Source organism: Callithrix jacchus, chromosome 15, assembly GCF_049354715.1.
Source record: "Callithrix jacchus isolate 240 chromosome 15, calJac240_pri, whole genome shotgun sequence".
Classification (NCBI taxonomy): domain Eukaryota; kingdom Metazoa; phylum Chordata; class Mammalia; order Primates; family Cebidae; genus Callithrix; species Callithrix jacchus.
Window position 1 is genome coordinate 59,047,954 of NC_133516.1, and position 24,341 is coordinate 59,072,294.

At 36.7% G+C, this 24,341-nt stretch overlaps 1 long non-coding RNA gene across 1 annotated transcript in view; it reads right to left on the bottom strand.

The window, feature by feature from the left end:
• Positions 1-19,017, bottom strand: part of LOC118148034 (uncharacterized) — a 32,803-nt gene extending 13,786 nt beyond the window's left edge. Inside the window, exons 1-3 of the long non-coding RNA XR_004734778.3 lie at positions 18,959-19,017; positions 5,118-5,231; positions 3,698-3,806 (exon numbers count right to left, since the gene is read on the bottom strand). This is a non-coding gene — a long non-coding RNA (uncharacterized LOC118148034). The remainder of the gene's footprint in view (positions 1-3,697; positions 3,807-5,117; positions 5,232-18,958) is intronic.
• Positions 19,018-24,341: the final 5,324 nt, after the last annotated feature.

Consider the following 24,341-nt stretch of genomic DNA (forward strand, 5'->3'; position numbering starts at 1 on the left):
GAAAAGTCATTAATTTTCAGTTCATTCAGCCTTTTTTTCTGTAAGGATGAGAGTAATGACTTCCAAGTTCTTCACATGTCAGAGCTGAAATCAGAAATCTCCTCACTTCTGATTTTTCACCCTGGCACCCTCTTCTCATTGAAGTCTGTAAACATCACCCTATTTAAAATTGCTAACCCCCAGCCATTACAACTCTGTTCTCCACTACATTGCTCTGTCTTGCTCCATAAAGCTGAGCCCCTTGTCAGCCCCTTGACACCTAAAGCCTGGGTGCCATGAAAGGCAGCAAGAAGCAGACAGTCCCTAGTGAGGCCCCACCTTCAGACCAGGGATGGCCTGAAGGCTAGTGTCCAGGCTGCCAGTCCCCTGGAGTGGAATGGGAACTTGTGGTACCTTTTCTGGGCCTGCCCATGGCTGCTCATAGATCAATTGGCACACACTTCCTCCCGGAGAGGGGAGGAAGACAGCAAAAGCAATTGTAGCAAAACCAAAAGCTAAACAGATGTTGGGACAATCAGCTGCAGAGATGAGCTACCCACTCCAGGGCCTCCTCTATGCTAAAAGCTACTGGCTGCAAAAAGGAGGACTGGCTGCAAAAAGGAGATATCCTTCCTGCTGAGAGCTGGAGCAGATGACAGGATGACAGGATGACTGGCTGCAGAGCAGAGCTACCTTCTCTGCTGGGAGCTAAACACTTCAACAGACACCCTGGCTGTGGAAAGGAACTGGCCCTTGTGAGAGATTGAGTTGTTCTATAGCTCAGAAAAGCTCTTCTTCATCTTGTTCACCCTTTGCTTGTTTGTATAACTCATTCTTCCTGGTTGCAGGACAAAAATTCAGGACTTGCCAAATAGCGAGGCGAAAAGAGCTGTAACACAAACAGGGTAGAAACATGTCCCTTGCTTGCTATGTTGAAGGGGAAGAGAAGGAGAAAAGAGCTGCAGCTATCAGGAAGCCCAGACCTGGGAGCTCCCCAAGCCAGGGCTGTTACTCCCTCTTTGAAGCCCTGCAGTTTCTGGCATCTCTAAGCTTCCAGGCACGACTGCATTCCCTGGTGCCAGCCAGGGAAGCTACCTGCTATGTGCCTGGTCCACCTGCAGCTTTGCAAAGAGCTGAAGCCCATACCAACACGTGGAACTGCCCACCCCTGTGGCAGCAGCTGGCATGTATGAATGCATAGTGTGGCCAGACCCCATGCTTGCTCACATATCCCTCGTCACTCCACACCAGACTCAGTCTCCCTTGGAGACATGGGATCCAGACCGGTAACAGGAGCTGAGTACACCCTGTCAGGCTGAGTAGGCAGAATGAGCCCAGTAGGCAAAATTCAGACAAAGGCACCACTGGCCACAGAGTTTTCTGGACAGAAAGGTGACACCCCAAAGATCCTGTAACATCTAATGGGCTAATAGTGTAACCCATCATCCAAGTTTCTTTGGCATACCACCTCCACTGTTGAAATAGTAGGCAATGGAACCCCCACTTCTCAGTGAGCCTCTTTCCCAAATTCTTTAAATGTGTCAGGCTGGAAGCAAAGGTGAATAACAGAAGGAAGCAAGAGAAAATCTCAATTCTGTGAGAGCATGGCAGTGACTAAGTTTCCATTAGGTTTGCTAACTTCTTTTAAAAAGTGAGTTTTCTCTATTTCAGCAGTCATTGCCCATGGCTCCGGCATTTGAACCAGCAGGTCTTCCCCACAAGTGAGCAGCTTAATTTAGTAACCCCTTCAGTCAAAGAAGAAAATGTTTAGAGTGAGTGGGATGCTATTCTACATAAACAAGCAATCTAAGTATTTATTTTATTGTGAAATAAAACTAAATTTGCTGACTTTATAGTCTGATGTTTAAGTATGCAGTTGTCGACTTTGAAGATTCACTATTCTATTAATCCAGCATTCAACTGCAACGACAAAAGAGTATATGTTTCTGTAATTTCTTTTCTGCAAATCTTAAATTTTCCAAAAAAAAAGAAAGTAAAAAGAATTACAAGTATGCATAATGAAAAACTACTACTAAAATGACATTTGTAACTCAAATGAACAGCTTTTGTTAAAATTGCAAAAAGTAAAAATAAAATATTTTTATAGGGCATTTGATTTAGGACACAAGGTTCTGTTGCTGTAATAAAACAATATGGTTTGGAATTTAAATTCTTTAAAAAAATCATGTAGTTTAATTTCAGCATGTAGAATATAAAAAATGTATGAAGGTTACTCTGATATATCTTACCAAGTTAAAAATCTCTGAAACATTTAAAAGACAGAAATTTTCATTAAGAGTCCACTGTATACTTAAAATGACACTTCATGTATTTGAAAATGAATTGAGGCTTGAGTGACAGAGACGTGAAAAATCATCCATAAATTATCTATAAATGTGGTAAAGCAAATGAATTCTCAGCCATTGATTATTTTTAGAATGTTCAACTCTGCAGTCTTATTGCCAGCCAAGAAACAAAACATAGGAGCTTCCAAAAATATATCTATATATAAAATAGTTTTTTAAGATACCATTTTAGAGATGTTATTTTATACCTGGTGTGTCTCATCAAGGTGTAAAATGCTTATGTTAATTCATACTGTATTTGGTATAGTATTTTTCTTTAAAAATTGCGTGAGTGTTAAAAAACAGAGCTACCATTGATTTTGCTTAGTTATATGACCTTGGTGATTGATACAGACAAAAATACAAGTAAGTAAAATTCTCTACATTTATCATTTAGCAAGTTAAATCCATTAGTTTCTGGTTGACTAAATTTTCTAAATTCAATTGGCGTTTGAGCTAAGTTAAGAGCAAATGCATTCTGTAGTTAGAAATGTCTGTATAGAAATCACTATAGAATTACTGTTCTTTAAATCTTCTAATTTTACAGTAAGAAAATTGTATCTTATATAAAAATCAACTCCAAATGGAGTAAAGACTTAAATGTAGAACCCAAAACTATAAACATCCTGCAAGACAACCTGGGCAATAACATTCTGGGCATAGGAATGAGCAAAGATTTCATAATGAAGACAGCAAAACCAATCATAACAAAAGCAAAAATTGACAAATGTGGTCTAATTAAAGATCTTCTACAAAGTAAAATAAACTACTGACAGAATAAACAGACAACCTACAGAATGGGGAAAAATATTTCCAAGCTATACATCTGACAAAGGTCTGATATCCAGAATCTATGAGAAAAAAACCCACACAATCCTTTTTTTTATGTTTTAGTAAAGAATTTATTATTAGATATTTAGCTTTTCTGAAATGTTATAAAGAGCTCATTTATTTAATTCTGTCGTTTGTATTACAGTTATTTCTTCTAAGGAATATTTTTAAATTATATCGTTTTTATTTGTTTTTTATTGTACTTTAGTTCTGGGGTGCATGTGCAGATCTTGCAGGATTGTTACATAGGTATACACATGCCTTTGTGGTTTGCTGTCTCCATCCCCCCATCACCTACATCAAGCATTTCTTCCAGTGTTATCCCTCCCCAACCTCCCCACCCCTTGCTGTCCCTCCCCTAGCTTCCCACCCCCCAACAGACCCCAGTGTGTGATGTTCCCCTCCCTGTGCCCATGTGTTCTTTGTTCAACACCCACCTATGAGTGAGAACATGCAGTGTTTGTTTTTCTTTTCTTGCGTCAGTTTGCTGAGACTGATGGTTTCTAGATTCAATCATGTTCCTACAAAGGACATTAACTCACCATTTTTTATGGCTGCATAGTATTCCATGTTGTATATGTGCCACATTTTCATTTTCCAGTCTATCATTGATGGGTATTTGGGTTGGTTCCAGGTCTTTGCTATTATAATCTGTGTCAAGTGGGAAAAGGACATGAACAGAGAATTTTCAAAAGAAGACACACATGGAGACAAAACACATATGAAAAAAAAAGCTCTACATCACTGATTATTAGAGAAACGCAAATCAAAACAACAATGAGATACAATCTCACACCAATCAGAATGGAAATTATTAAAAAGTCAAAAAATAACAGGTACTGGCATATACACTGTTGGTGGGAGTGTAAATTAGTTCAACCATTGTGGAAAACAGTGTGGCAATTCCTCAAAGACGCAAAAACAGAAATACCATTTAACCCAGCAATCCCTTTACTGGGTATATACCCAAGGAATATAAATCATTCTGTTACAAAGACACATGCACACATATGTTCACAGTAGCACTATTCACAATAGCAAAGACATGGAATCAATCTATATGCCCAATGGTGGACTGAATAAAGAAAAGGTGGTACCTATACACCATGAAATACTATACAGCCATAAAGGGAATGAAATCATATCCTTTGCAGGAATATGAATGGAGCTAGAGGCCATTAACTTGACAAACTAACACGGGAACAGAAAAGCAAATAACTGCGTTTTCTCACTTATAGGTGAGAGCTAAATGATGAGAACACATGAACACGTGGAGTGGAACAATAGACTCTCGGGCCTACTGGAAGGTGGAGCATAGGAGGAGGGAGAGGATCAGGAAAACTAAGTAATGGATAATAGGCTTAATACCTGGGTGACAAAATTATCTTTACAATAAACCCTTGTAACATGAGCTTACCTATTTAAGAAACTGGCACAAGTGTCCCTGATCTTAAAATAAAAGTTAAAAAGAAAAAAGAAAATTGCGATAATTGAGGGACAGAGATTTTAATACCACCAAGCCAGAACTACAATCCAGATGCCCAAGTCCCAATTCAGCTTTTGTTTTATAAACACAATTGAAGTTTTGGTTAAGATTATATTTTTATGTATTTTATTCCTTTTTTGTGGTAACACTTATAAGTGAATGAGAGTGATTTATGGGTAGAAACCAGCACTGTCAAAAGCTGAAAGTAAGATTCTTTTCTCTCCTTTAAGAAGTTGGGTGAAAACGGAGAACATCCATATCCCAACTCAAGGCATTTGAGCCAGATAGGAATTAACCACTTACTGGATTCTAGAATGACTTTTTAAAGCACCAATTAGAACTTCCGTTATATATAACTGTTAGCCCACTTAACCAAGAAAGTGGTATTTTACCAGATGAGTAATGATTAAGCATGTAATGCCATTTTAATTTTCTATTATTGGCTACAATCTATTTTTGCTACTCTATCTACTCACCTTACATACTGTAAATGTATCATCATGTCACTCCAAGTTCAGAAATTTTCAAGCTTGTGGCACTGCATGATGCCATCCATGTTGATAATTATTCAGTTCCAATCTACTTCAAACCTCAGATGTGAAAAGATGAACTTTCTTACATATTAAGATAAGCAGTGTATTCCTTCTATCACTTCATGGAATATGTTAGTCAAGTGCTATAATTTTTGCATTTTGCTGTTTATGATATTAATAGCTATGCAATAAGAAGTGTACTATTGAACTGTCAAGAATGATTTGTTACCAGATGTTAGCATAATTTACCAGCTGTCAAATTTTAATATTTTTATTTGCCTAAAATGTGACACTTAACTTTCCTGGTAAATCAAGACATATAGCAGGGCTTATTTGATATTACAGAAGCTAAGAAAAAGCTTGCATGTGGCTTGATGATTTCAACACCTTGAATTGAGCATACACTTCGCACATGGCATTTTGAATGCATCTTTTTTTCTGATAGATTGAAAATTTCTGCTTTGCTTTATGCTTTTTATTCACTGAGCTTTGTGTAGAACTAGGTAACTTACAGCTCTTCAATACTTACAAGCTGGATGCAACAATCAAAATTTACTTTAAAATGTTAGTTTTCTCATTTAAATATATTTTATCTTATTTCCATTCTCTGATAATTTTTTTTAATTTCAACTTTTATTTTAGGTTCCAGGGGTACATGTGAAGGTTTGTTACGGGGTACTTCATGTAATGTTGAGGTTTGATGTACAGATGAACCCATCACCCAGGTAGCAAGCTTATTACCCAATAAATACTTTTCAAACCTTGCCCCTCTCCCTCCCTGCTCTTGTATTTTCCAGTGTCTATTGTTCTCATCTTTAAGTCCATGTGTCCCCAATGTTTAGCTCCTACTTATACATCAGGACATGTGGTATTAGGCATGGCTTTCAGCTGCACCCATGTTACTGCAGATGACATGATTTTTTTCTTTTTTGATGGCTACATAGTATTCCATGGTGTATATGTACCACATTTTCTTTATTCACTATCAATGGGCACCTAGGTTGATTTCATGACTTTTGCTATTGTGAGTAGTACTGTGATGAATGGAGGAATGCAGATGTATTTTTGATATAATTATTTTTCTTTAGATGCAGTAATGGGATTGTCCTATTTTCAGTTCTCTGAGGAATCTCTAAACTGCTTTCTGCAGTGGCTGAACTAATTTACATTCCTACCAACAGTGTATAAGCATTACATTTTCTCTCCAAAGTCAACAGCATCTGTTGTTTTTTGACTTTTCAATCATTGTCATTCTGAACTGGATGTGAGATGGTATCTCATTGTGGCTTTGATTTTTATTTCTCTGATAATTAGTGATGTACACCATTTTTTCATGTTTGTTGGCTGCCTGTATGTCTTCTTTTGACATGTGTCTATGTCCTTTGCTCCCTTTTTAAAAAAAAAAATAAGAGATTTTATGTATTACTACTTTACTTACTTTTTAATTGGATTATTTCTTTTTTGATATTGATTTGTTTAAATTCCCTATAAATTCTCAATGTTAGATACTTGTCAGAGGCATAGTTTGTGAACATTTTCTCCCATCCTATACATTGTCTGTTTATAGTTTCTGTTGATAGATGTTTCTTTTGCTGTGCAGAAGCTCTTTGGTTTAATTTGGTCTCACTTGTCAATTTTTGTTTTTGTTGCAATTGCTTTTGAAGACTTAGTTATAAATTCCTTCCCAAAGCTACTTACTGTCCAGAATGGTATTTCCTAGATTTTCTTCTAGGATTTTTTTTATAGTTTCAGGTACCAAATTTAAGTCTTTAATCCACCTTGAGTAAATTTCTGTATCTGGTGATACGTAGGGGTCAAGTTTCATGCTTCTGCATAGGATAGCCAGTTTTTGCAGCACTATTTATTGAATAGGGAGTCTTTCTCCATTGCTTATTTTTGCTGACTTTGTCAAAGATCAGTTGGCTGTTAAAGTGTGACTCTATTCCTGGGTTCTCTATTCTGTTCCATTGGTCTGTGTTTCTGTTTTGTACCAGTATTATGCTGTTTTGGTCACTGCAGACCTGTGGAACTGTTTGAAGTCAGGTAACAGCACACCTCCAGCTTTATCTGCTTGCTTGTTTGTTTGCTTAGATCACCCTGGCTATTTGGAGTCTTCTTTGTTCCACATGAATTTTAGAATATACTTTTCTAATTCTGTGAAAGATGGCATTGACAGTTTGATAGAAATAGTGTTGTTTTACTAGTTTTTATAGGTGTGATATTTGATTGTTAATTTGCAATCTTTCTCACATCTCGATATAAGCAGTTAGCATTATAAACTTTCCTCTTAACATTACTTTTGCTGCATCTCAGAAATGTTAGTATGTTTTATCTCCGTTTTCCTTTACTTCAAAGAATTTTAAATTCTGCCTTAATTTTGTTGTTTACCAAAAGTCGTTTAGGAGGAAGTTGTTTAGTTTCCATGTAGTGGTGTGATCTTGAGATCCTTTTGGCATTGATCTTTATTTTTATTCCAGTGTGGTTTGAGAATATGCTTAGTATGATTTTGGTTTTTCTAAAACTTATCAAGACTTCCTTTATGACCCAGCACATGGTTGATCTTAATATATGAACCACGTGCAGATGAGAAAAATGTATATTCTGTGTTTTTTGGGTGAATTATTCTGTAGATGCATATTAGGTCCATTGGTGAAGTGGTTAATTTAGGTTCAAAATTTTGTTTTCTGCCTCAATGATCTAACAATGTCAGTGGTGTGTTGAGTCTCCCACTATTTTTGTGTGGCTGCCTAAGTCTTTTTAACTTCTTTTATAAATCTGTGTATTCCAGTGTTAGTTAAGTACATATTTAGGATAGTTAGGTCTTCTTGTTGAATGGAACGCTTTATTAATATGTAATGACCTTTTTGTCCCTTTTTGTTGTTGTTACTGTGGTTGACTTAAAGTTTGTTTTATTTGTTATAAGAATAGTGACCTATGTACATTTTTGTTTTCTGTTTGCATGATTTCTGTTTTCATTGCTTCTTTGAGCCTATGGGTGTCACTACATGTGAGATGTAGTAGAAGGTTGGCTCTTTTTTTTTTTCTTTTTTTTATCCAACTTGTCACTATGTGCCTTTTTTTTTTTTTTTTTTTTTTTGAGATGGAGTTTCACTCTTGTCACCCAGGCTGGAGTGCAGTGGCATGATCTCGGCTCACTGCAACCTCCGCCTCCTGGGTTCAGGCAATTCTTCTGCCTCAGCCTCCTGAGTAGCTGGGATTACAGGAACGCCCCACTGTGCCCAGCTAATTTTTTGTATTTTTAGTAGAGACGGGGTTTCACCATGTTGACCAGGATGGTGTGGATCTCTTGACCTCGTGATCCACCCGCCTCGGCCTCCCAAAGTGCTGGGATTACAGGTGTGAGCCACCGTGCCCAGCCCTGAGCCACTGCGCCTGGCCCCACTATGTGCCTTTTAAGTGGAGTGTCTAGATTATTTAAGGTTACTTTTGATGTATGAGGTTTTCATCTTATCATAGTGTTGTTAGCTGTTTTCTTTGTAATCTTGATTTTGTAGTTGCTTTGGAGTGCCAGTGGGCTATACACTCAAGAGTGTTTTTGTGGTAGCAGATATCTTTCTTTTGTTTCCATGTTTAGAACTCCCTTAAAGAACTCTTGTAAGGCTCGTCTAGTAGTAGCAAATTCCACTACTGATTGCTTGTCTGGAAAATATTTTTTTCACTCCTTCACTTCTGAAGCTTAGTTTGATGGGTTATGAAGTTCTTGGTTAAAATTTCTTTTCTCTAAGAATGCTGAAAATGGTACCCAATCTCTTCTAGATTGTAAGGTTTCTTCTGGGAAATTCACTGTTAGCCAGTTAGTGTTCCCTTCATATATGATCTGACCCTTTTGTCTCGCTGCCTTTAAGATTTTTGCATTTGCACTGACCTTGGTGAATGTGTCTTAAGGACTGTCTTCTTATATAGTATCTCACAGGGGTTCTCTAAATTTCTTGAATTTGCATGTCACCTCTCCAGTGAGATTGGAAAAAATGTTGTGGATTATATCCTCAAACATGCTTTCCAATTTGCTTACTCTCTTCCTTCTCTTTCAGGAATGTCAATGAGTCATGTGTTTGGTCTCTTTACATAATCTTATATTTCTTGAATACTTTGTTCTTTTTCTTTATTTTTGTCAGACTGAGTTGATTTTAAGGACCAGTCTTTAGTTCTGTAATTCTTTCCTCAGCTTGGTCTAGTCTATTGTTAGGGCTACCAATTCTGTTTTGAAATTCCTGTACCAAATTTCTCAATTCCAGAAGTTCTGTTTGGTTCTTTCTTAAAATGATGATGTCCTTTTTCAAGTCTTCAATCCTTTTTCTGCACCAACTCCTACACCAACCCATGCTACGCTCTGCTTGATGTACTATGAATAGGGGCTTCTCCCCATCTTGAGCTCAGGCCGCAGGTCTCAGCTTTATACCTCTGGACGGTATCTGTCCTTTGGATTGAATTTCAACCTTGTTTTGAATCTTGTTGAGCTTTCTTGACATCCAAATTCTGAATTCTGTGTTTGCCATTTCAGACATTTCAATCTTATTACTATCCATTATTAGGGAGCAAATATAATCTTTTATAGGTAAGGAAACACTCTGACTTTTTGAATTGCCAGAGTTCTTGCACTGATTCCTATTCATCTGAGGGGTCTGGTGTTTCTTTTTCTTTTTGAAATTTCACATAGACAGGACCGTTTATTTTCATTTTCATTTTTTTAACCTTGAGGATTTGACAGCAGTGTATATTGTGGGTAGTCAGCTGGCTTTGTTTCTGAGTTTTTGCAGAGGGTCAAGGTTCTGTACAGTTTCCTTAATCGTGGATAGTTTCCCATGTTGAGTTTCACAGGCATTCAATTGTGCTGAAAGAATTTTTGTTTAGTGGTGTCATTCATGCTGTGATATAGTAGACAATGCTTAAGAGTAGGGCCAGTAGGTAGGCTCTTAGCCACATGTTTCTTTTGTATTTCAGTGCATACCCAGCAGTTCTCGGGGGAGGGGAAATGGAATATGAGAGATGAGTCCCTCACCAAGTTGGTTCCTAGGCTTTGGTGGAGCCCCTGCAATTACCGGTGCCCTGCTCATGTTTCCTTAGGCCCCTGTGGGGCTTTGGAGGTCTGCGCTTTCATGTGCCATAGGGGCAGTCTGAGCCAAAGTTTAGGTCACCAGAAGTTTGGAAAGTCCCTGGGGACCTGCTGCTGATCTTGTCAAAGTCAGAGTGTGTTGTGGGGTGTGTTTGAGGGTGGTCTGGTGATGAAGTGTGTCAAGGTTGGAGGATCCCTTGGCAGGGTGGCCATACTGTAATTGTGCAGCTGGTATGGTGCCTATGGTCCGGGGCTGTTATCTCAGCAGACAGCTGTGGGGACTGCCCTGCTAGCACCCTGTTCACCAAGTCCCCTTCCAGCATTGACTCCAGGAGCAGGTCAGACTAGTGGGACTTGTCTGACGCCTCTGTGCCCAGATCATTGGGCTGTTCCAGGTGTTCCAAGCCATGGATCTCCCTGGGACAGGGGCTGTGGCTGGCTAACAGGCTACGTCTTTCCCAGACTGATGTTGTGGAAGGACAGTCTGGGGAGGGCCCCATGGACAAGGGGTTGTGTGGATCTGATGCACCCTGGACCTGTGGGAGAGACAGCCCTGCAATCTCCTGCCCCAGCAGTCAGCAGGGACTGGAGTCACTCAGAGAAAGATGGAGAGCCTTAGAAAATGGGCGTCTCTGGCTGCCTTTTGCTGCAGTTGCACTGTACCCCAGGAAACTTTCTGGGCTCTTCCAAGGTTCTAGTTCTATCTCTGCCTGCTCTCTGGGCAATTCTACCTGCAAATTCAAATGTCTATGGAGGTCTAGGAATCTCTTGTAGCTAGAATCACAGAGCTCGTAGCAGCTCGAAGAGTTCCTTCACTCACCCCTTCCTTAGGACCTGTTCAGTACTGAGAGCTGGTCCTGGAGCGTGGTGACTCTGTTCTGAGATTCCTCCCTCTGTAACCATGGTGTCTGTGTATTCTCTGCACCAACTTTCAGTTTTTCCCTTCAAAAGATCTGTTCAAAGTGTGAAGGTTTTGTGTTCTCTCATCAGGGAAGGTGTTTCCCAGCTGTGTCTTTTGTCAGGTGTCTTAGTTGTCCCTTGATTCTGTTTTTTATGACTGCGATAATTCCAAGGCTGCTCATTTGCAAGGAAACCGTGGAGCAGGAGAGTGGGGGATAGGAATATGACAAGTTAAAAAGGCCTAAAACTTGCTGTTATTACACAGATACATCCATTTTTCTTGAATGACTGCTCCCAGATTGTTGTAAGCCTTTGATTAATTTCCAGATTTGATTTTGACAATTTTTGTTAGTTCTCATTGTTCTTATGGAGGAGTATGTTTTCCCAGCTTTATACTTTAAAACTTCTGATTACACCACTTCTCAGGATAGTTCAATTTTAATCCAGATAGTTTCATTTATAGTATTTGGGCCTGGAGCATATCCACTTCCAAGATGTCTTCTTCACTTCTGGTCTAGCACTGGGATATATCATGACTGCTCTATTTCTCTCTTCACATGCTTTTTCATGCTCCAAAGCCTCCCCACATGTCTGGACCTGCCTCACAGCATGGTGGTATAACAGTATTTTATACACGATGGCTTGATTTTTTTCATGAGACCAAGTGAAAAGCTGCCAGCCTTATTACAGGAAATAGCATCTTTTCAACCATAGTCTATTGATAAATGCAGGTACAGACTAACCCAGACTACACAGTTTATATCTCTTAATGAAGGAGTACCAGCGAATTTGTGGTACTCCATAAGTCTGCTATAATACATTAGTTATTTTATCTTCATAAAATTTTATGGAATATTTATTATGATTATTCTCACTTTCCAAATGCCAAAACTGAGACTAAGCAAGTTAAAATACATAAAAAGCATGAAGCTGTGATTTGCATCTATTTTATTCTATTCTATTTTAACTCTAAATTTATATTTTTTGGTGATTACAGATTAGATAAGCATTTTCCCAAAATCTTTTTCCCAGAACCATTGTACCGAGGAATTTTCTGAAAAAAAGAAGTGATATATTATAAAATATTTTACAGACAAAATGAATATCAGTATATTTGATGCCCTTTTTAGAGGCTCACAATGTATATTTTTATGAGTTCTCCTCCTCTCCCTACAAATAACTTTTAAGTAAATAACAGCTCTTCAATTTCCATAGAGTATTCATGGAACACACACTTTGAGAAAGGCTTAGTATATGATAATACTTAACATTTACATAATTAACTTAAGAAGGGCAATCATTAATGACCATCTCTGACATGTTAGGACTTAAGTAAATGGTTATGTTTTCAGGTATGAAGTTGTATTGTGTGTTTTAAACAGGTCAGTCAGTGGGGTAAAGTGTAGACACATCTTACTCATTTACCTAGTTGGTGACCTTAACAGAGCTCAGTTACTGTGGAAAAGCTTGTTTCATATGGGTGGTCAGAATCATAGTACTTAGATATATGAACTGGCAACACCATAGCTGCCACTTTTCAAATCCTGGCTCCTTCCCTTCCTGAAAGTATGGGATCGGACAAATTACTTAAATGTTCTGTCTCTGATTCCCCAGCTGTAACATGCGGATAAAAGTGATGCTCACTCTATAGGATGTTTTAATGCGGAAATGCCTATAAAACCTTTAGCAAATTGTAGGTAGTTGTCAAGTTTACATGATAGAGGTAATTATAAGTTTGGGCTTTCAAATGTCTAACAACAGACTACTGTGTTTACAACACAACTACCCTGATCCAATGCAGTCAATAAACTGAAATCAGAATGTTTTTAAAGGCATGCCTCAGCAAGTGTGCAGAGAGAAAGGCAAATTAGGTTCCTTGATGTCCTTACCCATTTCCAGATTTTTTTTTTGTATCAAGATTTGCAGAATCCTCTGTGTGTCTATGATGATACATTTGAAGAAGTAAAAAAAAGAGAACAAAGCTGACTTTTTCAGTTTTAGAGTAACCATGTAATTCTCAGGCAGTGTTCACACTAACCGTGTTTTTTTTTAAATCCATTATATATTGAATTCATTCATAGTTCTTTTTATTGAATAAAAAGAACCAGTTGCAAAATAATGTGTACATATAGTTTCACTATTTTATTGAAAAATTAAACATATGTAGGGTAAAAAATCTGTTAAAATATACATCAAACTATTCAACATTTTATATAGTTTGGGGAAATTATATAGGATTTATTACCTTTGCTGTAGATTTCTAAAATACATTTTAAACAACCATGTGGATACTTTTATAAATTCAGAAAAAATTAAAAATTCATATATGTCCTAATAACAAAAAGCATTTGAGTAAATTGAAGTCTAATTGCATAGATTTAAATATTCATAAGCTGTACTCTTAAATGCCAAAAAAATTGTGGTTCATCTTTCCCAAGATGTTGAGGATAAGAATATAGTATTGATATGTGATAATTAAAGATAAAATTCAAATTTTTACCTAATTTATTATTATATGGGATTAGAAATATAGACATCTCAAAATAACCATATTTAATAATTTATTAATAAATGTTTGGTGAGTTGTATAAGGACCTTGTATAAATTACTTCTTTGGTGTAATTAGATAATATAAGTTTCTTTAACTAGAAAGCCTACTACAGTGTCTTCAAATAATTCAAGATGCTAGTGGAAATAATGTTTATTATTTTTAAGTTAAAAAATAATTGTGTTTGCATATTTTCTACACACAAATCATTGTAGAATGAGAGAAATAAAAGAAAACTACTTAAAACAATTGGTTGAGTTCTGTCAAATTTAGTTGAAAGCAATGTTTACCCCTAAAGATTAAAAGGCTCTATGAATTCAAAAATTTAGCATTTTTACTTCAGTGAAATAAGCTTACAGATTTGCATGTCATTTTAATTCATGTCAGAAATGCTCATGATAATGAAAGTTTAAAAAATTCAGTAGTGAAATAGTATCAAGAACATCAAACACATTTATTGCTTGCCATAAAAATATGACATAATATAAAATGCTGTTAATATATTTAAAAGGCATCTTATTTATTATAACAATTAAAATATCAAACTTAATAACTAATAAACTTTGAGAGAACTTTCTTTTCCAATAAAAGCTTTTTGGGTTAAAAGATAATTTTGACAAGAATGTTTTCCATGAAATACCTACAACCATGGAAGCTATTAGTTGTACTTAGTAAATACTGAAAAATATATTTCCTGGTGTAGAAGTAGCTTAAATATGCATTCTGCACTTCTTGAGAAATTTTAGCCAGTCTAATTAAATGTTTCTAATTAAAATTGTATAGATAGGAAGAAAATTAATGGCTTTGTTTGAACTGTTTGTGTATTTCACCGTCAAGCATACTGGATATAATTGCAATGCCAAGAAGAAATCATCAAAATTATTCTTTATCCTATTGATTTCCTGTTACATCAATTCATTTACACCCTTCATTTTTCTAGCTTTAAAAGAAAACAGAAGCAGCTAAATATAAGACTTTGACCTAGGGGATTCTTTTCCCCAAAACTATTAGCTAGAAAGAACATGTATTGAACAAAATAAAGGTTAAGCTTCAATTAAGCATTCTAAATATATTTAGTGAAATATTGAAAAACTCGTAATGTTACCACCCACACGGTTAACCAAAAGCTGTGAATACAGTAAATTAAAACAGAAGCCAAAATAGTGCTCATATGGTTTATTACATCATTGGCTTTCTACGGTAAATTATGATTGCCCTTACATTATATATAATTGTTTATAAGAGAAAAAATATGTATTCCAAAAATAAATAAATATAACTGTTTCATAAATGTGCCAACATTGTAGAAAGTCTTCCAATGAATGGTTGAATTTAAAGTCACATATATACTTAATTTTTCTCCTCATATTTAAATGCTCTTTCTAGAGCCTAAAATTTACCTGCAACTAACTAGCTCATGCACTTGCTACATTCAAGTCCTGTGTTGTAGCAAGATACTAGTCATTCATTTTCTGCCAAAATTGCATGTTTAATCTGTGGCTTCAAAATCAAAACAAAACTCAGCAATAAAATACAGGTTGAAGTGTATTTTCCACAGAGGAAGTGGAGATCTTCTCATGGTTCTGGAGGGAATCATTCTTTCTCTCTGCTTTTCTACTTCTAAGAAATATTTATGGCATTGGCTTGAGCACAGTTCTCAGATTCCTGACTGTGAGCTTTGTTGCCATATCTTTTTAAAAACTAGACTTTTCTTGATGATCTGGAAACTGTTGGGAGCTCAGCTGATGCTCATGGAGTTCAGTGCAAAGGCTTCAACTTCATAATAATTTCTGCCACAGAGATTCAGCAATGATTCTCTCACCTAGTTGCTGTAGGGTTATCAGTGCTACTGCCCAAATTGCACAACTTACTAATTTTGGCAAAAGTTTCCAACAGTTTAGTTAGGAGAATGATCCAAAGTCATCTGGCATTATGTGTGTATTGACTCACTCTCTCATCCTGAGGAAGGTAGTGTTATTACCATTTTAGGTATGTGTAAACTGAGTTTATATGTATTAATTTTCCTAAATTCACATAAATAATGAGAAGGATAACCAGGAATCTAACCCCAGTAGATCTGATTTTATAGCTATCCTCTTCCCAATATATTTGATTGCTATGATTAAAGATGTGTGTGTGTGTGTGTGTGTGTGTGTGTGTGTGTGTGTGTGTAGAGAGAGAGAGAGAAAAAAAATAGAGAAAAGAAGGAAAATTTTTCTCTTCCTAATATTTGGAAAGATTTTCTTTACATTTTGTAACTTCATCTGCATATCTTTATACAATTTAACTTTTGAAAATATGTATTGATACTTGGAATTCTTGATTTGTCAGCTTTCAAAGGTACCTATTTATATATGGCAATTAGTACTCCAATAGGTAGTGGTGGATTTATATTGTATCCACTTAACCAACCTGGAATAATATTTTCAGATCTCTGTGCCCTGTGTAGTATCTGGTTAGCATGGGATACAACAGGCATTTTACATTCAAGCAGTAGTCATATATACATATATTTTTACACACAGAAGTTTGGTGCAAGGCATGAGGCACCGTAGCTCTCCTGAATTATTGCATCTTTTCCATCCCACCTTTTTGCTGTGGGATAGAAGCTGAGCTTTAGCTCCTTAAGTTTGTGCCACATTGTTTCCTCCAGCTCCTTTAAATCCCAGACCAGGTGTGTGCTCACCTCTGAGATGAAGAACATCAGTTTCTCCAGCAGGCCACCCCCACCTTATCAAAGCCAGAGGACTGGAGGTGGTGAGAGACCAGTGTTGGCTCCAATTCATTCTCAGAGATTCTGCCTTTGTCCTTGCTTTTCCTACATCACTTTTGGCTTTCCTATCAGCTGCCTGTCCTGTGGACATTTCAGGCTCTAACAAGAAACACAGAAGCAACAATCTTACATAGATGACTTAGCTCCCACAATTGTAGGAGGTCCAATCCGTAAAATAAATCTGGCTCAATGAGCCGACTTCTCTGATTGTTCCCTGATTGATATGATGTCTACTCAATGTCTGTTCATCTCCCCCATTCCTGACCCAGGCTTCCACCACATACTTTGGTTGGTTTCATCACTATTACTGTTTCCTCTATACATGTAACTGATTATTTTCTCTTCAATTTATCCCTCTTAGGGAGTTAAACCATTTGTATGTGACTCTCCTTTATCTTCTATATCTATTCTTTTTCTCAAACATGTTAAGCACATCTTTTAATTTCATTCCACTCAGTTTTCTGAAGCTTATCTTATTTGCCCTTGCTATCCTTTACAGAGTGACTGATTTTCATTTTATTGCTTTACACATGACTTTTGCTTTCACAATGTTAGTGTTTATCTCTTCCATTTCTTCACTAAGACCTTTCAGCTTGTTTTTTTTATAATTTTGTTGTTTTTGTTTTCTTGTTTAAACTCCTTGAAACATTAAAATTCTACTCTTCATTTTTTTATATTTCCAGTAGCACCGTTTATAACTTATAATTTAAATTTGCTATATAGCTTTTATGGCTTAGATTATTTTTCTCCTGGTTGTATTTCATCCCTCTTAATTCTTATGTAGATGTTTCTGTAGCTTCCACAGCGTTTGTTGCTGTGGTTACTCATTTTTTTTAAATAGGAGTACCTTTTTTCCAGATCAGATAATCTTTGCAGAATAGTGTCAAGAAGTAGTTGGGAATGTAGGGTGGGTAAGCTAGAATCTAAGATATTAGTCTGTTGCTTCAGAAGACGTTCTCAGAAATAGCCTGATCCATGTCATGTCTGTATTCTGGCCTTACTCAGAGTGGAACCTGATTTGTCATGAGTCCTTTTGTGATGTAAACTGAATCCCATCCAGGTTTAATTGACACTGTCACAATGACATTCTGACTCCTGCCATATGGATTTTTTGTGCATTTCCTCATTTGGCCCCTGCCACTCACATGTTACGATACTGCGGAGGGCGGGTGTTAGGAAGGCTGTAGCAGCATCTTACACAACTAGTACCGTGATATTCAAAGAGAGTAATTTATTTTCCTCCTCAGGATGTGAAAGATACTTTTAGACAACTCTGAAAAGTCGTTCTAAAATATTTACAGACATCATTGTGTTTTCCCATGTCTAGTTTTCATTTTCAAAGCATTTTTGGCCTTTTCTTGATTGTGATTCAGCATTATTTCTGTTTTATAGTTTATGAAAAATCTTACTCATTTTTTTCTTTTTCTTTTATATTGTCAGTTAGTGTGAAAGATGAAAGCTACACAGAGACTCTCTTTACTTAGAACAAGAGCTTACATTATTTTTCACCAAAAATATAAATAATTAAATAGCATGACCAATTATTGTCTGCTACCTATCTCTACTACATCACCGGTAAGTACCTAAGTCCTTCAACTATCAGTTTCTGCTCTATAATCCCAGTTAGGACCAAAACTAAACATGAAGAGCTCAAACTTCAAGAAGTTAGGCTCTTAATTTGAAGTCTATGATATATCTAGAGATGAAGTCCTTGTCAGATCTACATTTAAGACACTCTCCATGTTTCTGACTGTTGGGTAGAATCCTGTTTACATTCAGTTCAAACACTTGGTCATCAGAGAGTGGTTAATGGGAATCTGAACCAAATGAAGATGTTGCCATTTACTTGATGATCATCATCGGTGCCTACAAATTTTTTTGACATGTTCCTATAATCTCATCATTTGCCCTTGAAAGTCTACACCAGGAAAAATTGTACCTAAGTCTGCCAACTGGAATTTGTGACTTGCTCTTCTCATCAGAATCTTTGGAAAAGCCATTCCCATAGCCAACGTATATCTCTTAGTTCTGGCCTATTCATTCCTCCCTTTCCTCACCAGCTCTTTTTTTTCTGAGGTTGATAGAATGCCCTACATTCAAACATAAGTAGGGTAGGTCAACTTTATTATAATGGGAAAAATCAGTGTCACAGTCATAATCTTATATATGATGATAGATACCAGCTAGAAAGCAACTGCTCTGCTACAACAGTGTCATTCCTGATGAGAAGACAAATGAATGTGATGAGCTAATTTGGATAACATTCTATATAAATCAGGAGTTCAGCTATATCATTGTTCCTGAAAAGCTAAAGCGTGTTTGTAAACTTAGTTTAACATTGCTACTGACTAATCCAGTCACTTGCAGTTTAATTATTGCAATTGCCCTCATTTGCTTTCTGAATATGAGAAAAAGATGATAGAAGAATTTAAGCAGAGAGTCTTATTTGCTAACAAAACCATTTAAATAGCATTATTTTGTATACTCACATTATCTCATTTAAAGTGATTTAATGGAGACTGGAGCAAGCACTCTTTACATACCTGCCATGAGCCTTGTAAGAAGCTCAGAGAGTATTTTCATTAGTTTATTTAATACATAAGCACTTAAGTGAGAAAGAACATTGTGACAATACATATCCTGTCCATTATTGTGAAACTACTGTGTTATACTAGAATGAGTCTTGATTCTGCCATATGTTGTACATAGGATTTTTTACAATTCATCTGATTTCTCATTCCAAGGCTTTTTCGTGGTAAAAAAAAAATGTAATGCCTGACTCAGAGTCTGTAGCAAGGGTTTAAAAAGAATACTTTGTTTAAAGCCATATATCAGTATGTCAGTGTGAATATAAATCACGTAGCTTGAAGAAATCAGAAAGTCTTCAAAGAGGAAATTTAAACCAAGTCTTGAAAGACGAGCACAACTTATGTAGATATAGATGTATAGAAAAGGGGTTTCAGGCAGATAAAACAGTATATGCAAAAGAATGATAAGGATAGGTAAAGGGAAAATTGAAGAGTTGAGTGTGAATTAACAAGACTATAGGGTAAATTCAGAAGAATAAAGAGTTAGATATAGAGAAGTAAGTTGGGTTTAGAAACTTTCTTTATCCCATGCCTACTACTTTAAGCTAATTTTACAAAATTATGCTCACATCTTATCCTCAAGTTTTTAATTCATTAGTTTTATATTGAGCAAGGTGCACAATTCAAATCTAGATGTTTTAGTGCTTTATTTTTCTACAGTTAATTTTGTTTTGGCATTTAAAGTTGTAAAAGGAATACATTGGCTAAATAACCACAAGCAGCATACAAAGTCATGTGCTGTGTAATGATGTTTCAGTCAATGACTGACCACATATAGAATGGTAGTCTCATACGATTATAATGCTGCATTTTTGCTGTCAGTTTTCTATGTTTAGATACATAAATGATCATCTTTGTGTTACAATTGCCTACTAAATTTAGTACAGTAACATGCTGTACAAGTTTGTAGCCCAGGAGCAAAAGGCTATACCATATAGACTAGAAATGTCATAGGCTATATCACCTAGGTTTGTGTATGTAGAGCTAGCCCTCCAATATCCATAGGTTTCATATCAATAGATTCAACCAACCACAGATACAAAACATTTGGAAAGCAGAATCAATACAACAATACAAACAATACAAATTTAAAATATAAAATAGCAACTATTTACATAGAATTTACATTGTATTGGGTATTATAAGTAATCTAAGATAATTTAAAGTACACAGGAGGATATGCATAGTTTATGTGTGAATGCTGTGACATTTTATATATGGGATTTGAGAATCCATGAATTTGGTATATGTGGGGAATCCTGGAACAATCTCCTGTGGATAGTAAGAAACGACTGTACACTCTATGATGTTTGTACAGTGACTCAATTGCCGAGTGATGCACTTCTCAACATGTATCTCCATTGCTAAATGACACATTGCTGTAGTTGAATCTTGCTTGTTTTATTTTGTAATGTACTCTGACAGTCTCTGCCTTTGTAATAGGGGTGATTTGACCTTTTACATTTACTGTGATTATTGACATAGCTGAGTTACAATATATCATCTTACAATTTATTTTCGATTTGTGACATATCATTAATTTACTTTTCCTCTTTACTGCCTTCTTTTGGATTCATTATGATTTTATCATTTCATTTTATCTCTTTGGTAGATGATTCATTTTAATAGTTGTTTTAGAGTTTATAGGATACATCTTTAATGTAAAATGTCTATAAGTAATATTATGCCATTTCAAGGATATAATTTTGAAAACAGATAATGTTATGCTTCCTTTTAGGTCCTTTGTGCCATTATTTTCATATTTTATTTCTGAATGTTTTGCAAAGTAGAGTATACATTGTTACTATGTTTGCATTACACAGTTGTCTTTTTAATAGAATTTTTACATCAGGAAAAAAAGACCCTTATATATTTATACACCAATTTCCTTTTTGCAAGATTTTTCATTCCTCTGTGAAGATCTAGATTTTCATATGGAATTTTTTCCCTTCTGCCCGTAGGAGTTTCTTTAACATTTCTTCAAGGGTAGGTCTGCTGATGACAAATGCTTTTTAAATGATTATGCCTGAAGAGTATTTTGTCTTCATTAGTGAAAGATATTCCCACGATAAATGTTAGGTTGACAGATTATCCTTTTTGTACTTTGAAGATGCTGTTCTGCTGTCTTTGGGCTCACTGTGTTTCTTATGAGAACTCTTCTGCCATTCTTATCTTATTCCTCAGTATGCAATGTGTCTTTTTTCTTTCTCTGACTGCTGTTAGCATAGTGTCTTTATCAGTTGCTTCCAGAAATTTGATTTCAATGTGGCTTAATGTAGGTTTTTTAAATGTGTCTTTTTCTTGGGATATATATATATAAATTTTCAGATCTGTTTATTTATAGTTTCCTTCAAATTTTGAAAAATTCAGCCATTGTGTCTTTAAAATGTGCTCTCTTTTGTTCTAACTCTCCTTGGTCTCCTTCAGGAATTGCAGTTTCCCATATAGTAGGTCACTTAAAGTTATACCACAGTTCAATAATGTTCTGCTTATTTTTAGTTTTTTTTTTTCTGTTTCATTTTAAGTAGTGTCTAATTCTATTTCCACAAGTTCATCAACCTTTCACTTGTACTCCTGAGGCTTTCAACTCCATTTCTGCAGCTCAGAGCATGTCATTGAGTTGTGCATTAGTTCTCTGCTTCTCTACTACTGCCTGGAAACACTCTCCATACAGTAAGCTGCTTTAATTGTAGAACTCACTTCACTTGTTTCCACTGTTTCAGGAGTTACGGCTCAGAACTGAATGATGTACAATGTTGGAAACAACCGTTCCACATATTTTGTCCAGGATTCTAGTTGATTGGGGTGAAAAGGGAAAATACACCTTGGCTGAAAGTAGAAATAATGTTTTAAGCACATCTTAAGTATACAAAAAGCTTAACAATAAAAAGATGAAGAAAAAACAGATTATTCCTACATTAATCCACACAAAACAAGAGGTCCTATATTAATATCAGATCAAATAGATTTCAGAATAATGAATACTACCTGAAATAAAAAGGATTGCTGGACGATGATGAAAGATCAATTCAGAAAGATGAGATAACAAACCAAGTATTTATGTATCGAGTGACAGAGCTTCAACATTCATGATAAAAACTGATCAAACAGAAAGAAATGGACAAATCTACAGTTACAGTTGATAATTTGTATGCGTTTCTATTAATAAGTTATTTAAAAAGTAGACAAAAAGTTAGAAAGTATATTGAACAGTAATATCAACCAATTTGAACTAATTGACCTATTTGAAATTATTAGAAAATCCTACCCAACAAACTGTAGAATATACATTATTTTCACGTACACCAGGATAGAACACATTCTCAGTATAAGACAGGTCTGTAGCACATTTGATCTGATTCAAATAATGGAAAATATGTTGAAAGACGGTATTTAAATTCAGTTAGAAACCAATCAAACTCTTTTCAAAATTTCAAAATGCATGAAGCCAAAAAATTCTCATTTCTACTATCTCATGGGTCAAAGAAATATTAAAGGTAGCCCATGGCTTACACCTGTAATCTCAGCACTTTAGGACACCAAGGCAGAAAGATTGCTTAAGTCCAGAAGTTTGAGACCAATCGCAGAATACACAAAACCAGTGTTTAAAGAAAATGTTATAGCTCTAAACCCGTATAATATAAAGGAAAAGAAGTTTCAAATAAATGACCCAAAGTTTCATCTTAAGAAACTTTAAAAAGAACAAATTATACCTAAAATAGGAAAAGAAACATAAGTTAGTGAAACAGAAAACTTAAAACATAGAGAAAAATCGAGGAGGATTCAAGATGGCGTGGTAAGAACAACCCAGGATTGCAGCTCTCAGTGAATGCGCAGAGTGTGAGTCAAAGCCGCATTTCCAGATAGATCTTTGTTGCCCACAGAATGGGGAAATTCCCAGGTGTAAGAGAGACACGGGATGCCAGCGCAGCTGTTTTGGCTGGTGCGGCTGCTTCGGCTGGCGCCGAAGCACAGTGGCCCTCTGCAACACTCTGCAAAAAACGAACAGGTCCGGGTGCCCTGTTAAACCGGCAATCTGAGACATGGGAGGGCAGATTAGCATATCCATCTGATTAAATGGGACTTGGACAGTGAGCCAGACCAGGAGATTCCTGGGAAGCGGCGTTTGAGCCAGCGCAGTGGGTCACTGCATGGGAAATCACACCATTCAACTTAAAAAAAAATAAAAGGAGGCACTCTGAGGCAGTGAGCCAGGTGAGCAGGCTCGCTGGGTTTCACCCCCACAGGGACAAACAAAATGGCGATTCGAAATGCTCCGGGTGGAGAGTTTCACTGCGGGCACAGCTGAACCCAGGACGGTGCAGCTCGGTGGGGGAGGGGCATCCGCCATTACCGAGGCAATCCGCCCCTACTGAGGTACACTCCCATTGCCAATGCAGACTGCCGTTGCCAAGGCAACCTGCCATAACAGAGAGACTCCACTGCAGGGCAGAGTCCATGGCAGCAGGGTGGAGACTATGGCAGCAGGGTAGAGCCTGCAGCAACTGGGTGGACCCCATGCCAGCAGGGCGGAGCCTTGGCAGGCAAATAGTGATTAGACTGCCTCCTAGCTGGGCAGGACAGTGCAAGGGACACTCATAAAGAAAGCCCCAACTCCCCAAGGCAGAGAATCAGAGGAAAAAAAGGTGTTTTTATGAGTTCTGCTGCAGCAGACTTAAACATAGCAGCCTAACAGCCCTGAATGAACAACAGAGCTCACAGCTCAGCACTTGAGCTCCTATAAAGTACAGACTGTCTCCTCAAGCAGCTCCTTGAACCCTGTATATCCAAAGAGTCACCACAAAAAAGGACTGATCAGACTGACATTTGGCGGGCATCATTCTGGGTCAAAGATAACAGAAGAAACTGGTAGCATCCCTCACTTTTCCGCAGCTGCTGCAGGTGTACCCCAGACAAGCAGGGCCTGGAGTGGACCTCAGCAGTTGTACAGCAGAGGAGCTAGACTGGTAGAAGGAAAACCAAGCAACAGAAATACTTCATAATAAACAATCTGGATGTCCACTCAGAGATCCAAAGGAAAAGTCAGCAACTACTCAGATGACAGGTGGATAAATCCACAAAGATAGAAAGAAACCAGCGCAAAAAGGAGGAAAGCACCCAAAACCAGAACACCTCGACTCCTACAAAGGACCAAAACTCCTCACCAGCAAGGGAACAAAGCTGGACAAAGAATGACTGTGATGAAATGATAGAATCAGACTTCAGAAGGTGGGTAATGAGAAACTTCTGTGAGCTAAAAGAACATGTTCTAAATCAATGCAAA